Source organism: Aulonocara stuartgranti (assembly GCF_965226115.1).
Source record: "Aulonocara stuartgranti genome assembly, chromosome: 18".
In the NCBI taxonomy this organism is placed as follows: Eukaryota; Metazoa; Chordata; class Actinopteri; order Cichliformes; family Cichlidae; genus Aulonocara; species Aulonocara stuartgranti.
The window spans coordinates 32,163,741-32,181,291 of record NC_138954.1 but is presented as its reverse complement, the minus strand read 5'-3'; the positions used below and the strand labels follow the sequence as shown (position 1 = coordinate 32,181,291).

At 41.6% G+C, this 17,551-nt stretch overlaps 1 pseudogene across 1 annotated transcript in view; it reads left to right on the top strand.

Annotated features, from left to right (window-relative positions):
- The first annotated feature begins 256 nt into the window (after positions 1-256).
- Positions 257-17,551, top strand: part of LOC309694281 — a 129,699-nt pseudogene continuing 112,404 nt past the window's right edge. Inside the window, exon 1 of the transcript XR_014280785.1 lies at positions 257-483. The product of XR_014280785.1 is annotated as an uncharacterized misc_RNA (transcript). The remainder of the gene's footprint in view (positions 484-17,551) is intronic.

Sequence of the window (17,551 nt, the reverse complement as noted above, 5' to 3'; positions counted from 1 at the left end):
ACTTAAGAGACTTCTTTCATCACGTTAGAAATTACAGGACAAAAATATTCTCCCAGAACAACTTTTTATCGTCCCTTTCCCAGAAGGAGAGAAGCAAAATGCCCTCACACATAAAACAGCAACCAGAGCCCCTCAATGTGGAGACCAACGGTTGCATACCCACTGTACGTGTTTTCATATTAACACGCTCCCCCTGAGATGTACGATTAAATCTCTAAATAATCAAGCCAAAACAAATAGCGCTGTCACCGGCGGTCCGTAAAGGCGGCAGCTTCCCCTCCCGCATGCAGACGCTGAAGACTCCTCGCTTGACGCTCCAGGCTCCTGATTGGTCGAGCTGTTCGGGGGAAGGGGCGTGGCTTGCGTCTCAGTCCTGGCACCAGTTTGCTCTGCAAGCACCGAAAGGTGGAGAGATTTTCCCCATCACACACTCTTACTGTCAAACACACACGTTCAGCGAGAGACTCGGGACGCATCCACACGGTGAGTTTCACTGTTTTAACGTGATTCGGGACGTGTCATCGCGTTTTCTCTGCATCCTGGCGATGCGCCAGCCTCGCGTGGGCCTTTATAAATGAAATGTAATTGGTGCCATATTTATATTCAGGTCTGCAGGCTGCAGTGGCACGGATGCAGGCCTATATTTAGCTTATGATATGGCGGAATCATAGTCGGAGACATCGCTGTGCGCGGTGTTTCCCATCCCAATGGGGAGAGGATGGTGGGCGTGTGAGGAGGAGAAAGAGTCGGGGTGGCGGGGGGTGAGGGGGGTTCAGTGTCTCATGCAGAGGTCCGTGGATTCTTGTCTCTTTGTTATGGTGGTGCCGCAGAGTCGGGATGATACACCCCTCCTGCTGAAAAATCACTACAAAACAGATTCCTCCGATAGTCCTGCTTTGGCTCCTCATTAGTAAGCCAAGAGTAATTGTAGTGGTCTCAGTGCAGTTAGCCAGCACCTCTGTCATTACAATATTCCTACATGGGACCGTAGTAGGTTTTACATGATGTTTATCTCTATAGTGAAACAGATGCATCTCCAGTACAGCGAAGGCCTTGTTATATAAAGAATAGAAGAGTATCTGATTTTTATACATAGTACCCCCCCAGTCGAGACACATACACACTTACACGCACAGACACACTCTGCATGCTGTGTGTGTGTGGATTAGAGCGCATTGTTTCGTCTATGCTCATTTTTTCTCCTCTAGGGCTCTTTCTGCCTTTTCTCTATCTCACATGTGAACCGCATTGAGCTACAGGACTGTAGACTGTCTGTGGGAATACTATGGGAAAATGGTTGTCTCCATTCTGCACTCAAAGTAGAAATGGATTGAAGGTTCAAGTAAACGGTGCATATCTGCTCTGTGTGTGATAGCTGGAGCCAAAGAAGCTACATGATGCAATGCTGAGTAAAATCTCTAAAGCCGAAGAACGTGGCTGCCCCGTTACATAAAGTGGGCATCATCTGTAGCCTGGTACACGGTACAGAGCATATGTCACTTTGACATGCTCAGTGTGTTTGGGGAGACAGACATCTGAAATAATGTACTCTCATTACACCAGTCAGACTCATCTGACACTGTATTTCAAAGTTGTTGTGTGTTTGTTTATAACTGACATTTCATTAAAAACAGATCGCTGTTTCTGTTTGATCAGTTATTTATTTGCTCTATAGATTGTGAAGATGCAGAAAATCGTAATGTTTAAAAAGGGGAAAAGACTTTGCCATTTGATTGATAGTCACCATGGCCACCAACTCATTTCCAGAGGTTTCTCATATCACTTTATTGTCATTTTGTTGCTGATTATAACAACAACAAACTCATACTACAATGTCACTGCTCCGCATTATCATCTTAAAATTATTGTATATAATATCGTTCAGGTATTTTAATATTGTGATATTGTATTTGACTTAAAAGAGGTTGATGGATCTTTCTTTTCTGTGTTCTGAGTTAAAGAGGTAATTAAGCAAAGTCACATTTGCCAGTATTAACATATAATAAATGGACTGGTTCTTAGAGAGCGCTTTTCTACTCTACTTGAGCACTCCAAGTGCCTTATACACCTTATTCACACAAGCACTTTTTTGGTGTCTAAGTGCTTTCTATCTAACACTCTGATCAGTGTATTAGGGACAGGCCACTTGGGTTTCAGTATCTTGACCAAGGACACTTTGGCATGCAGACTGGAGCAGCCAGGCATCAAACTACCAACCTTCCAATTAGATGGCCTGTTCTACCTCCTGAGTCACAGCCACTCTTGTATGTAGTCGTAGTCTAAAAATGTAATCCCCGAGATCTAAATAGCCCTAAAGCTGACCCTTAACTACAGCATGTGATTTCTTATTACTAAGACTTGGAAGAATGATTATCAAAATTGTTCTTGGCAATCAGGAGAACCCCCCAAATATTCTAACTGACATACTTTAGGATTAAGTTTATGACAATGAGCAAAGACTGTCATTTAATCTGAAATGACTTAAAATGTCCAACTCACTGAATTGTGAGAACAGGCCGAGTACAATATTTGTATCCAAAACGACCAAAACTTCCAGTGGCTTATTAGTTAAACTGTTCTCATTCCAATGGTGTCATGTTTGGCTGTTTTGTCAAAGCCCCTGGTGTCTCACAGCCCCTGGTGTCTCACACATAGGCGTAAGATATCCTTTGATGATGGTATTATTGGATGCCAAAGGCAAATGCTAAAAACAGGACCAGGAGACTGCAGTTTTTATCTCTTCTCACTTCTTAGCTTTAGGCACCAACACTGCTTACTTAGGTTTAGAAAAAGAACTCTATTTGGGCTAAAACAAACCCATTCAAAGTGTTAACTATGCATGCTAAAAAATAAATGATGCTAAAAGGATAGCCAGTCACCTCAAATTTGACAGTAAGGCTACGTTCACACTGCAGGCGAAAGCGCATCAAATCCGATTTTTTTGACCCTATGCGACCCACATCCGATCATGGTATGACAGTGTGAACGGCGCAAATCCGATATTTTCAAATCCGATCTGGGTCACTTTCGTATGTGGTGCTGAATCCGATACATATCTGATGTTTTAGAAAGCGACTGCTGTTTGAACGGTCATGTCGCATTAAATCCGCCTTTTACGTCACCGACACAAGACTGAAGCCAATTATCAGCGCCAGAGAAGACATCGCGAATGCTTCCTGGCCATCCAGTGTAGATGTCAGTGAAACATACTATTGTACATACTATTGTTTGAGTACTTACGATTGTTTTTTTTGTACTTTTTATATTTTACATTTATATTTATTATTGAAACTTGCACCAAGGGAGTGGCACTCCAATTTCGTTGTACTCTGTACAATGACAATAAAGGCTATTCTATTCTATTCTATTCTAAACTGTTGGGAAGACAACGTAAACATTTTATTTGTACTGTATAATCTGCAGATTCTGACAGAAATCTGCAGCTATCCTTGGAAGCACCGCTCCTCTCTTAAACAGCAATAAGGATCATTATTAGGTTATTTACATTATTATGTAAATAACAAAATAACTTAAAGCAAAAATTGGGAAACATAAAGTCCGAAGTCTTTATATTAACGGCCATCAGTCAAACAATACTGTTTGCTCTGGGTCTAAACAGAGCGCGTTGTGTGTGACATCTTCTTTTGCGCATGCGGGCCGCTTTGAGCGTTCACACTAGAGAGCGTTTGCTGTCGCATTTTATTTGTAGTGTGAACGAGCAGACAAAAAAATCGGATTTGATCAAAAAATCTGAATTGAGCATTAAGACCTGCAGTGTGAACGTAGCCTAAGAGACCTGAAGAGTGTATATGTGATGAGTTCAGATTAAAACTGAGCTCAGATATTCTAAATCTTTGCAAACAGGAAGTAATTTTTGTAGGTGAGAGTGCAGAGAACTACACAGTCCAAGTAACCGCAGAGTAGCAAATCAGGAGAACATCCAGATTCCAGACCAGGTGCATGAAAATTCCAGATCATGAATATATAAATGAAAAAGGCATGTCAGTTCAACTCCTTTGACTCCTTGAATGTTTGAATCACAGAGATACTAAATGTAAAAAACGTAAGGCCATTTTTTGCCTGAGACTGCTGGCACAGAAGCTAGATGGATTATCAGAGATGTTTTAATGCATGAGCGTTGTAATGATGATGATGCCATAATTTCTGCCTCAGGGATTGGTGGGATTACATCCAATCCCTCTCAAAGGGATCAACCAAGTAGCCCGGAAGTCAGCAGGCACCCAGCTACAGTGGGGCAAAAAAGTATTTAGTCAGCCACCGATTGTGCAAGTTCCCCCACTTAAAATGATGACAGAGGTCAGTAATTTGCACCAGAGGTACACTTCAACTGTGAGAGACAGAATGTGAAAAAAAAAAATCCATGAATCCACATGGTAGGATTTGTAAAGAATTTATTCGTAAATCAGGGTGGAAAATAAGTATTTGGTCAATAACAAAAATACAACTCAATACTTTGTAACATAACCTTTGTTGGCAATAACAGAGGTCAAACGTTTACTATAGGTCTTTACCAGGTTTGCACACACAGTAGCTGGTATTTTGGCCCATTCCTCCATGCAGATCTTCTCGAGAGCAGTGATGTTTTGGGGCTGTCGCCGAGCAACACGGACTTTCAACTCCCGCCACAGATTTTCTATGGGGTTGAGGTCTGGAGACTGGCTAGGCCACTCCAGGACTTTCAAATGCTTCTTACGAAGCCACTCCTTTGTTGCCCGGGCGGTGTGTTTTGGATCATTGTCATGTTGGAAGACCCAGCCTCGTTTCATCTTCAAAGTTCTCACTGATGGAAGGAGGTTTTGGCTCAAAATCTCACGATACATGGCCCCATTCATTCTGTCCTTAACACGGATCAGTCGTCCTGTCCCCTTGGCAGAAAAACAGCCCCATAGCATGATGTTTCCATCTCCATGCTTCACAGTAGGTATGGTGTTCTTGGGATGCAACTCAGTATTCTTCTTCCTCCAAACACGACGAGTTGAGTTTATACCAAAAAGTTCTACTTTGGTTTCATCTGACCACATGACATTCTCCCAATCCTCTGCTGTATCATCCATGTGCTCTCTGGCAAACTTCAGACGGGCCTGGACATGCACTGGCTTCAGCAGCGGAACACGTCTGGCACTGCGGGATTTGATTCCCTGCCGTTGTAGTGTGTTACTGATGGTGACCTTTGTTACTTTGGTCCCAGCTCTCTGCAGGTCATTCACCAGGTGCCCCCGTGTGGTTCTGGGATCTTTGCTCACCGTTCTCATGATCATTTTGACCCCACGGGATGAGATCTTGCGTGGAGCCCCAGATCGAGGGAGATTATCAGTGGTCTTGTATGTCTTCCATTTTCTGATGATTGCTCCCACAGTTGATTTTTTTCACACCAAGCTGCTTGCCTATTGTAGATTCACTCTTCCCAGTCTGGTGCAGGTCTACAATACTTTTCCTGGTGTCCTTCGAAAGCTCTTTGGTCTTGGCCATGGCGGAGTTTGGAGTCTGACTGTTTGAGGCTGTAGACAGGTGTCTTTTATACAGATGATGAGCTCAAACAGGTGCCATTCATACAGGTAACGAGTGGGGGACAGAAAAGCTTCTTACAGAAGACGTTACAGGTCTGTGGGAGCCAGAGATTTTCCTTGTTTGAGGTGACCAAATACTTATTTTCCACCCTAATTTACGAATAAATTCTTTACAAATCCTACCATTCATGGATTTTTTTTTCACATTCTGTCTCTCACAGTTGAAGTGTACCTCTGGTGCAAATTACTGACCTCTGTCATCATTTTAAGTGGGGGAACTTGCACAATCGGTGGCTGACTAAATACTTTTTTGCCCCACTGTAGGTATAGTTAACATTTTTGCATCATTTGTAAGGCAATAGGCTTTTCTAGGCTTTTCCACTAAACCAAGCAAACAATATCATTGTAGAGCTTGTCAAACCTTGACTACATATATAAATCGTTTTACAGTGTAGCATTGACAGTAATAATCAGTTGTTAGCTGGAAATGTGTAAGCTCTGTTGTCATTCAGTAAGTCAACAAGTCAGCCAGGCAGAGCTAGTACTGTAGAGATACGATCTAATCATGTTGTAGTTTCTCCAGGCGATATCATAGGCCTGGCTTGTAAAATAAGATAAGATGACCTTTATTAGTCCCACAGGTGGGAAATTTGTTAAAATGTAAGAATTATGTAAAAAATGTAAGATTATGTAACAAAACATGGAGTTATCTCATAATGTTTGTGCCCAGCATGAAACCAGGCGATATGAAGAGTGATAGCATTCTGTAGCCATTAGGTTTTTCTGGAACTTTAAAGAAAATCTATGGACTACAAGATGAACTTCATTTGTTATCCAAAACTATGATGTTTCCTATTTTTTTCTGTTAAGTAAAGAGGAATGGAACAGTGGAAAAGATGACTAGATTACCAACAGTTAGTGGTCTACAAAAAAGTAGTAACGGTTGTAAATAATATTGCTAATTATTAAAGTCCTACGGTCAGGAGGAGTCCTAGGTAAGGAGCTTCTGGAGTTAAGGAGTTTTCCTTTAACTCTGGGCTTCCGTACACCTCTATGGAAATTTTACCCTATTGTAGCAATTTGTTTAGCTTTTCAGTTCAATTCAATTAAGTTTAATTTATGTAGTACCAAATCACAACAACAGTCATATCAAGTTGCTTTATATTTTAAGATAAGGACCCTACAATTTATAAAGAACAATCCCAATGATCAGACTGTGAGCAAGTACTTGGCGACAGCAGGAAGGTGAAACTCCCTTTCAACAGGAAGAAACCTTCGGCAGAACCAGGCTCAGGGAGGAGCAGCCGTCTGCCACAACTGGATGGGGGTGAGGGGAGGAAAACAGGACGAAAGACGTACCATAGAAGAGAGCCAGAGTTTAATAAGAGCTAATGATTAAATGCACAATGTGTAGTCCTTTCCAACTGATTGCTGTTCTATCTCTAAACACCCATGTTTCAAGGTGCACAAGGGATGTGTATTCACCAAAAACGTTTGGGTAACACAAACACCAACCAGCAGTCAAAATAAGCAACTAGCTGTTGAAAATAGTGTGAATACTAGCTGAAATGTCAGACCAAATAACATTAATAATAAGGATAAAATTAGCGTAGGTAAATTATCAGATAATGAAACAGCTAATGAAAGATAATACTGCTTTTTGTATGCTGGCTTATAAGCCCTTGGTTTGTGTGACAAATTTGGGTTTACAGCTTGCTGCATTGCTTTTAAGTGACAACACATGTCAAATAATGCAGCTGTGTTACTCACACATGGAAAATAAACTGTCTATCAAATTCCACAAACTTTCATCTTGACGCGTTTCAAAACATTATGTTAAGACTAACTGTAAATCCACTGAAATGGAAATTGTGCTTGCAGTCTCACTCCTGCTTAGTGATGAATTCACAGTGAATTAACTTTTCATTAATTCTATATATTTATAAGTTTCCCCCCTCTGAATATTTTAATGTTATCCAGTCAGCTTTTCACTTTGCTAATATATGGATCCACACCAGTCACTTTGAGAATTCCTCTAAAGACTTTCAGCAAACTTCACTATACTTCATTTATTATTGAAACCAATTTTATTGCCAGATTGGGGACAAGGTGCGTTAACTTCCCTCAAACATTTATTATGTCTGATGAAATATATCAGTCACTGAAAGAAACATTATTGTTATGTAGTGTTTTAATCCTGCACACATGTTATCCGCTACTGGAAATATCAGGTTATGTGCTTTGATTGTACTGTTATCTTCAAATTATTTGGTTCATGTGAGGATTGGTGAGGAGGTGACCATGTTAAGCAGTATGAACATAGACCTGGTGCTGCTGCCTTATTTGTGGTTACCATAGTGATCTGCCTTGGTTAAAAGTGGATCACATTAAAGCACTTTTCCTGCTTTGTGAGACAGATCTTTTAAGAGAAATGTCGTTGCTAAATCTCAAAATAAACAGCTCAGTGCATTTTTAAAGGTTGATTGATAGCTGTAACTTCAAGATGGAAAGAGCAAAGAGCTTAATTGGTCAACCTCTAATAGTTAGCAAGACAGCAGTTCTTCTGTGAGGACTGTCAGTTTGCTTGAGGGCTTGGCGTTGAACAAAAGTGCTTCAAATGGGAATGCACACCAGATAACACTGTGTATGAAACCTTTAGAACGGGAAAGGCCGGTGTTGTATTGGATGTTAAAGTACTTGCTGTATATGATGATCAGTCCCTGTTACATCCAGGGTATCCAGTGGCATCTGTGCATTGACGGATGGGTTAACATTATAGATTGCATTTAAACAGAGCCTTTAGGATTACTAATAATACCATTACTAGTAACTCAATTATCCATTTACTAATTTACACATCATGATCTTTATCAGATCACCCAGATGAACTACTTAAATGTGACCAAGGTAAATACCAACAGATATCAAGCACAGAGCAAAAATTATTGTCCATGTAGCCTTTGGAGTGAGCCAACTGTACAGTAGAGGTTCAGTGAATAGATCAAACAATGGCTTCAGAGGCAACAACAAAGGTCAGTTTTTCCTGTGGAGAAAAGAGGCGGAGATTCAAATCAGACCTGACATCATGTGGCAGTTGAACCAGGAATGATGGAAAACACTGTGTCCCTTTCTCATCTTCATATTCATCCTTCTGAGAGCTTCCATTATTATGTGTTCATGATTTGAAATAAGCAAAGGTTATTTCTGTCCTACTGAGCTTAAGATCAGACCAGCCATCAGCCAGTACAGCAGAGCGAGGCAGGAATGAGTATAAAATGTCCCCTTCATTTAAAGCATCAAAACATGCACCCTGCTCCCAGGATGTAAGCAAGAGTTCATTATTTAAACCCAAAGTCTGGAGTGCAGTCACAGTTCATCCCAGTTAAATGTTTGGGTGCAGAAAAATGTTAGCTGCTCAAAATAAGTTGAAATTTATCCAATCCTTCCATATCCATCCAGTCACAATGTTTATTTTTAAACAATAAAATAAACAAATCTCAGTGGTCCGAAACGCAGTGTATTCACTGGCTGAGTCATCCCTAATGGCTTTTCAGTTAAATGGAACCGCAGTTCTGAATACAAAAGGACACATGAACTCAATGTAATTGTTCCTCAAACTGAATTCATTATCAATCACATGTCACTAAGCACACACAGTATGCTTAGATGAGTGACTACTGTGTTGTCACTCAATTAGCCGAGTCCCATTTTGAAGCCTAAGATGAGCATTTTTGCTGTTGCTGCTTGTTTTTGCAAACAGACGTGATGAATTGATCTGATAGTGAAACCACACATTCACTAGCTATTGATTTGTGACCTCTCAGTCACAAGCTTGGTTTGATGTTTGACATCATATGACAGAATATCTCTTGAAGTTGGATTGCAAACTTGGAAACTTTATTGGTAACTACTAGCCTAACACAAAGACATTTCTTATTTGACTGTCAACTGCTTAGTTTAAATGTATCAAGCTTTCATTTATGAAAAGATGAATGTGACTATGGCCATTTACAGTTCAACATTTTTACTTTTAGACTTTACTAGAGTAGCTTTGCATGACTCACAGTTCAAAATAAACCTTATTCTTACTCTTGGTACCATTTCTTAAGTAATCATCCATCTAAAACAAGATGTTAAAGCTCCCTTTTTTCCTCTCTTTAGGCCAAATTCTTGCTAGTACATAACATGTAGCTGTGCACACAAACTGGCTGTCTTAGCCATATCCTCTCTTTTGACATCATACTGAACAAAAAAGTAAAAAAAAATACTGAGCCAAGTTTTTACAGTCTAATGAGCCTCTGCTTTTTTCTGCTTTTTGCTATTTGTGCATACATCAACCTCATTATTAAACCTTGGCCATGTTTAAAACGAACCTCCACCACTGAATCAGTATATATGTCTCCAGAAAAAAAAGCACAAGCATAATAGTCCCACCTTAATGGACCAAGAATGAAAGAAAGTAACAGAAACAGTGCTCTGTTGAATGAATGTGCTACAAAACACAGAAAGAAAAATCTATGAAATCAGAGTATGCACACAGCAAGAAAAAAGTGAGATGGAAAGATACAGTATCATTTCATGCAGATCAGTTTCCATTTGTTCTCCTCTATTCAACTTCACCAGCTCATATCATCTGTGCACTTCTTGTTTTCTTGGGTACCTTGACAACACACAAACACACAGAAACTGAAACACAACACAAAGTCACACTTGACAGGTTTGCGCAGTTAGTAATCTGGATTTAGCTGACTTGTCTGCACCTACCCTCATATACTGGAACGTGTGTGCGTGTGTGTGTGTGTGTGTGTTATCAGCGGTAATATAAACTGCTGCTCATCAGAGACAGTCTGTGCATGTATGTGTGTGGGTGTGTCAGAACTTGTGCCCATCAAGGAGGAGACAGTGAGGAGCTGCTGAGTCACCATGGCGACTGGCTGGGCAGCCATGACAGGATTTTGTTAACACGTTTTGATGGCATGAGTCTGAAAAACAGAAACCTTCTTATATCACTGATATGATGTTTTTGTCCTGATTCTTTAATCAATGAGAATGGTTCTTTATAGTTACCTATAGGGCTGCCACGATTTGTCGACTAGTCACGATTACGTCGACTATCAAAATCGTCGACGACTGATTTAATAGTCGACGTGTCGTTTGAAACTTTGTAAGATCACAAAAGACGCAGGAATAAGTGGCAGGATTTAAGAGTGTAATAACGGACTGAAACAGAAGATGGCAGCATTGCATGTACAAGGATGTCACCTACCGTTAAACCCCGAAGAAGAAGAAGAAGAAGCAGCTGTGTCCCAGAATTCATAGCGCGGCCCAGCGCAGTTTCCAACAATGGCGGCAGCTAGTTAGTTTTAATGTTACTCTTATTCTTCTTTCTGGGTCACAAAATAAACGTTTAACATATTTTCAGGCGAGAATGTAGCTGTGTAAACCTCAAATATCTGCTCAGTTTATCAGGACACCACATATTTTCAAAAGCGCTCCGACGTTTTCGGAGACATCTGTTACCCACTAGCTCGTTAGCGAGCCGGGGGCTAGGCTCACTAGCGCCGTGAGAACACCGGACTCCCCACAAATCGTTTTCAAACCCACCGCTGTCTTTCGCTACTCAGGTTAAATATATATGAGTCACTTAGATAACTTAAAATGTTGTTGTTTGGCTTTTTTTTTTTTTAGTATTTTATTTGTTCCTGAGTAAATCAGTTTGTCTGAGATTAAAGTTATAGTTTTTGCACAGCTGAATAAACGTCAAGCAGACAGCTGATTATCAGAAGTGTGAGATGCTCCAGAATATACTCCGGTGTCCTGTTATAGTTTAGATAGCAAGGAGTTTATTAAACTTCACCGAAACAATCTGCAAATTTCATAAAAATTTAACAAACTATCATCTTGTCTTTACTTTTAGTGAGCACAGACCTTAAACACTTAAAGCTGTAAGCTAATGATAGTTATATAAGAGCAGATGCTGCTGGTGCAATAAGCTGTAGTTTTACGTCTAATGGATGATGATCTGATTAGTCGACTAATCGCAAAAATAATCGGTGACTAGTCGACTATCAAAATAATCGTTTGTGGCAGCCCTAGTTACCTACATGTTTCCTGTTTTCATATCACATTGTTTTCCTGCTGTCTGGACCAGGGTTTTAATAGTTTTGCAATTTTCATTAGTTTTTATTTTTATTTAGTTTTGACTTCAGATTTTCAATTTTATATCAGTTTTAATTAGTTTTTACCAATTGTTTGCTAGTTTAGTTTAGTTTTTATTTTTTTGAAAATCCTTAGTTTCAGTTTAGTTTTGATTAGTTTCAGTTATAGTTTTAGTTGTGTTTGCAATAATTAAGTGTAACAAAATCCCAGTTTCATCATATCAGTCATTCTCTTCTGCTTATCCTTGGGTATGTTGCTATTCCAGCTACCATACCCTGCACCCTGGACAGGTCGCCTGTCTGTCGCAGGGCTAACACGCAGAGACAGACAACTCACATTCCCACCTATGGGTTCTTTAAATAAATAAATGAATAAATAAAGGCAGATGAACAACCATTGATACCAGGCAACTATAAAATGTATATCTTGGCCCCAATGAGACTATTAACTCTTGCGGCACCGGGTGTTCGTAATTTTGGTTCAAGTGAATTGATAAACTTTTTGAAGGCAATTGACTCACACAGTTATGTAGATGTCCCCGTCCTGTTGTCTCGGGATGCATCATGCTGCCTTGCCTGGGGTTAGCTTCTGTTTCTGGTGATGAGGTTTGAGTGTGCTCCCTTACCTTCTCAAGGTAAGCTAGGTTAGCCTTCTTGTGTGAGCTTTTCAAGTGCACTTTAAGGTTTGTGGGATTTTTTCCTTTAGAAATGTCCCTCATAATTTGTCTCTTTCCACTACAAGACACTTCATCCAAAACACAGTCATATTCAAAGTAATCCCAAATTGGACTCTGGCGCTTTCTCCCGACTTTTCCTGACATGATTCTGCGCGTGGACGGAGCAGCAACACAGACGACTCGACTAACGTACTGCCACCTGCTGGCATAATGAGACAGCAAGAAAAAAATCTGGAAACTAAACTTCATCTTCACCCTTGACTATTGTATGACACACACACATCAATGAAAACTAAACACATTTTTGCTATAAATTCAGTTAATTTTAATTAGTTTTGTGAACACTCATTACAGTTTTAGTTAGTTTTCCTTCTTTTGTTTTTATTTTTATTTCCGTTAACGAAAATGTTTTTTCACTTCTAGTTTTCGTTATTTCGTTAGTTTTCGTTAACGATAATAACCTTGGTCAGGACCATGCGTTTGTCACACCAGGTTTTATTAAAAACATAAAAGGAGAAAAGCAAGAAAACATACGTAGTATGATGAAACCACGATTGAACTGGTATTTCTTTCAGAGTCAACATTTCTAAACCAGTTAATGGACTCTCAGACACATTTCAGCTCTCTAGATTACTTGCTCCCAATTAAATTAGGGAACATATTTATCCTCCACATCTGCCAGCTTTGTCATCTAGCTGTTGAGAGGAGCTGCCCTGTCATTGTGGGACAGATCCCTGCTTGGCATGTAACCACGCAGATGAAATCGACTTTGTTCACCGAGTAGTGAGTGTGGATGAGCTCCTTCTATTTCCCTAAAGCTGCACATAGCAATTTGTAACTACTTATTAGAACTTATTTAACCTCAGATGTTACTGCTTGCTGTGGAGTCATCATTCAAATGACTTGCTTCACATTAGATATACAGTAGTTGTTTGATCTTTCATTAATATGAAAGTTTAGATCAGTAGAGCTTCAAAATACATATGTGCATTGTGTTTAGATTGATGATATGGCACCATGTGGTTAGTCTCCAATAGAGATTTGCAGCTGTGATGGTGGAAGAGCATACAGCCCACTGTCCCTTAACAGACGTTGTTGTTTTTTTTATTACTTTGAGCCAGCTGTTTTCCTACTTTAAGGTACAGATACATCAATCAAGTCATGTTTAGTTCCATCTGAAATACACACCTTGTCTTAAGGTATTTGATGTCACTAGTACAAATCTCATACCAGTGTTAAATGAGTTTATGTTTTGTTCCATTTGCGTTTTTGTTTTTTTGTTTTGTTTTTTTGTGCAAAGTGCAAATCTATATGAAACAGGTCGATGGAGATGCAGCCAGGATTCAAATTTGGTGGAATGCAATGTCAAACCAAATTACAGTGTCCTTCTTGATCTTAGATCTGGAAAATGACAATAAATTCAGTACACACATTTTCCATTATTCTTTTTTCTTATTACTCCTACTTTCAATGTCATGGAAAGTGCTGCTACAGCAGCGATGTGCTCCTCTACTTTTTTGTGAATGAGCCTGGATGCACAGATGTGTATGAATATATGTGCTATGTTGACTCATAAAATCTCATAATAAACCAGAATCCTGAATATAACCATGTGTTGGTAACTGCACTTAATACTGTAGCTACAAATATTTGTGGTCTTCTAAGCCAAACAGAAGTGCAAATGCATATGATTTTTTTGCCATTTTTAGCCACCAACGAGCACAGTGAATGTGGGAAAGTGTATCTCCCCGGGGCCACTAACCTCTCCATTCACTGCTGTTACATCATTAGCACAGATTTAGATATTGTACTGTGAGTCATCACAGAGCTGAATTGACCTACAGCTTAGCTGAAAACTGACTTGTATCTTTCTGTGTAATGAAAACAAGTGTTTTCTAGTCTATGGTGAGATGATAACTTGACCAGATGTGTAACAAAATCAGAACTGTATTCATTCCAATTTTGTAAATCTATTTTAACCCACATACAGATGAGAAGTGAATGAAAAAAAAAAAATGGGGGCTCGTCCCTTTTCGTTCGTGTGATTGGTTCGTTTCCTTTTTGCGTTTGTGGTGGGGGGGAAAACGTCGTGCGCGAGTTTTGCGGCTCTGGAGTGCGCGGATGCGGTTGGGTGTCTGCGGAGTTGTGTTTTCCTTTTTCGCTTTGCTCGTGATGTCGTTTGACATGGATGATTTTGCGCAACGTCCCTCCATTGAAAAGTTGGAGCGGTGCACAAAAGCAGATTTGTTGGTAGTGGCTAACTTATTCGGGGTGGATGTTCCGTTGAATGCTAAGAAGGCGGAAATTAAACACTGTTTGGTGGAGAGACTGGTGGACAGGGGAGTGTTTGGGGGGCAGAAAACTCCTGCACCAGGAGGGACCACCTCATCAGCCTTTGGTTCGAGTTCTGCATCCGCATTAGGAATACCAAGGGATTGTGGTCGGTATAAACAATCACAGGCGAGGGACTGCCACCGACATACACCTCGAAATGCTGCAATGCGAACAGCAGAGAGAGGGCCTCTTTCTCAATCGTGCTGTACCCTCGCTGATGGACATTGAATTTCGTTGAGAAATAGCCGATTGGGTGATCCACACCATGATGGTCTTCCTGCAGCAATACGGCACCTGCCCCGTTTGCACTGGCGTCCACTTCCAACTTAAAAGGGCGTGCAAAATCAGGGGCGGCCAGCACTGGCGCACTGCACAGGAGAGTCTTAACAGTCCAGAACGCACTCTGACACGCAGAGGTCCACACAAAAGGTCTCAACACACTAGTGAGGCTAGTGAGAGGTGCGACCACGTCCGCGAAGTTTTGACAGAAACCCCGGTAGTAGCCCACCATGCCGAGGAAACGGCGAAGCTCACGCCTAGTCTGAGGGGCGGGAAAATCCAGTATGGCCTGGATTTTGGCCGAGATAGGGCGCACTTGCCCCTGACCCACCTGCTTTCCTAAGTACGTCACCATGGCTTTACCAAAATCACACTTGGCGAGGTTGAGGGTGAGGGATTCCCTTTCCAAGCGATGGAACACATCAGTGAGTGTCTCCATATGCTCTGACCAGGTGTCTGAATAGACGACAATGTCATCCAAATACACTTCACACTTGCAGACGCCGCCCAGCACGATATTCATGAGCCGTTGAAATGTGGCGGGAGCGTTGCGCAACCCGAAAGGCATGACAGTGTACTGGAGAAAATGGTCAGGAGTAACAAAAGCAGAGATTTCGGCCGCACGTGATGTTAGGGGAACTTGCCAATAGCCCTTTAACAAGTCCAGCTTGGTAACGAAGGTCGCAGAACCGACCCTATCAACACAATCCTCCATTCTGGGCAGAGGATAGGAGTCAGGCTTGGTCACACTGTTCACCTTCCGAAAATCTGTACAAAACCGTGGGGTCTTATCCGCTTTAGGCACTAGGAGACATGGGGAACTCCACGCACTAGAGCTAGGGACAGCAAGACAATTCTCCAACAGATAAGAGACTTCTGTCTGGAAAAGAGCACGCGTAGTGGGATTCACCCGGTAGGCATGCTGTTTGATTGGAGGATGGTCCCCCACATCGATATCATGCTCCAACACGGTGGTACAGGATGGAGTGTCCGAGAAAAGATTAGGATGATTTTCAATCAACCGACACACGTCATTTCGGACATCATCGTCTACCCCAGTTAAATGTGACCTTAAATCACGTAGGATTTCAGAATTCCTAAGTCGTGCGCAGCCCACAGCACAACCGAAAACCAAATCGTCACCTACTGGGTCATACCGAGTTTCGGAAACCGGCACCCCCACAGTCGCAACTGTTGACACACCACCAGCAAAGTAGGGCTTCATCATATTAATATGACACACACGGCACTTTTTCCTTCGCTCTGGGGTGTCGATGACATAATCCGTGTCACTCAATTTCGCCTGCACTGTATACGGACCACTGAACTTGGCCTGGAGGGAAGATCCAGGGACCGGTAAAAGTGTTAAAACTTTTTCTCTATTTTTGGTTTACCAAAAGCTGTTCAAACTGACCAAGGCTCTAATTTCATGTCTAGGATTTTTGATCAGGTTTTGCAGTCACTTGGCATTAAACATCGGAAATCTAGTGCCTATCATCCGGAGTCGCAAGGTGCGCTCGAGCGGTTTCATCAGACATTGAAATCGATGATGCGGAAATTTTGCCTTGAGTCTCAAAAGGAGTGGGATGAGGGGTTGCCGCTGCTTCTTTTAGCAGTGAGAGAAAGTGTGCAGGAGTCGTTAGGATTTAGCCCTGCTGAGCTGGTGTTCGGTCACACAGTGCGTGGCCCCTTGCGATTGCTTAAGGAGAACTTCCTGTCCGACACTGTTGCCCCTAAGGAAAATGTGTTAGACTATGTGAGCTCTTTCAGAGAGCGTTTGCATAAAGCGTGCGCAATTGCACGGGATGCTCTCAGTGCAACACAAGGTAGGATGAAGAGGAAGTTTGATGTGAAGGCTGTGCAGCGAAAATTTGAGGTTGGTGATAAAGTTTTAACACTTTTACCGGTCCCTGGATCTTCCCTCCAGGCCAAGTTCAGTGGTCCGTATACAGTGCAGGCGAAATTGAGTGACACGGATTATGTCATCGACACCCCAGAGCGAAGGAAAAAGTGCCGTGTGTGTCATATTAATATGATGAAGCCCTACTTTGCTGGTGGTGTGTCAACAGTTGCGACTGTGGGGGTGCCGGTTTCCGAAACTCGGTATGACCCAGTAGGTGACGATTTGGTTTTCGGTTGTGCTGTGGGCTGCGCACGACTTAGGAATTCTGAAATCCTACGTGATTTAAGGTCACATTTAACTGGGGTAGATGATGATGTCCGAAATGACGTGTGTCGGTTGATTGAAAATCATCCTAATCTTTTCTCGGACACTCCATCCTGTACCACCGTGTTGGAGCATGATATCGATGTGGGGGACCATCCTCCAATCAAACAGCATGCCTACCGGGTGAATCCCACTACGCGTGCTCTTTTCCAGACAGAAGTCTCTTATCTGTTGGAGAATTGTCTTGCTGTCCCTAGCTCTAGTGCGTGGAGTTCCCCATGTCTCCTAGTGCCTAAAGCGGATAAGACCCCACGGTTTTGTACAGATTTTCGGAAGGTGAACAGTGTGACCAAGCCTGACTCCTATCCTCTGCCCAGAATGGAGGATTGTGTTGATAGGGTCGGTTCT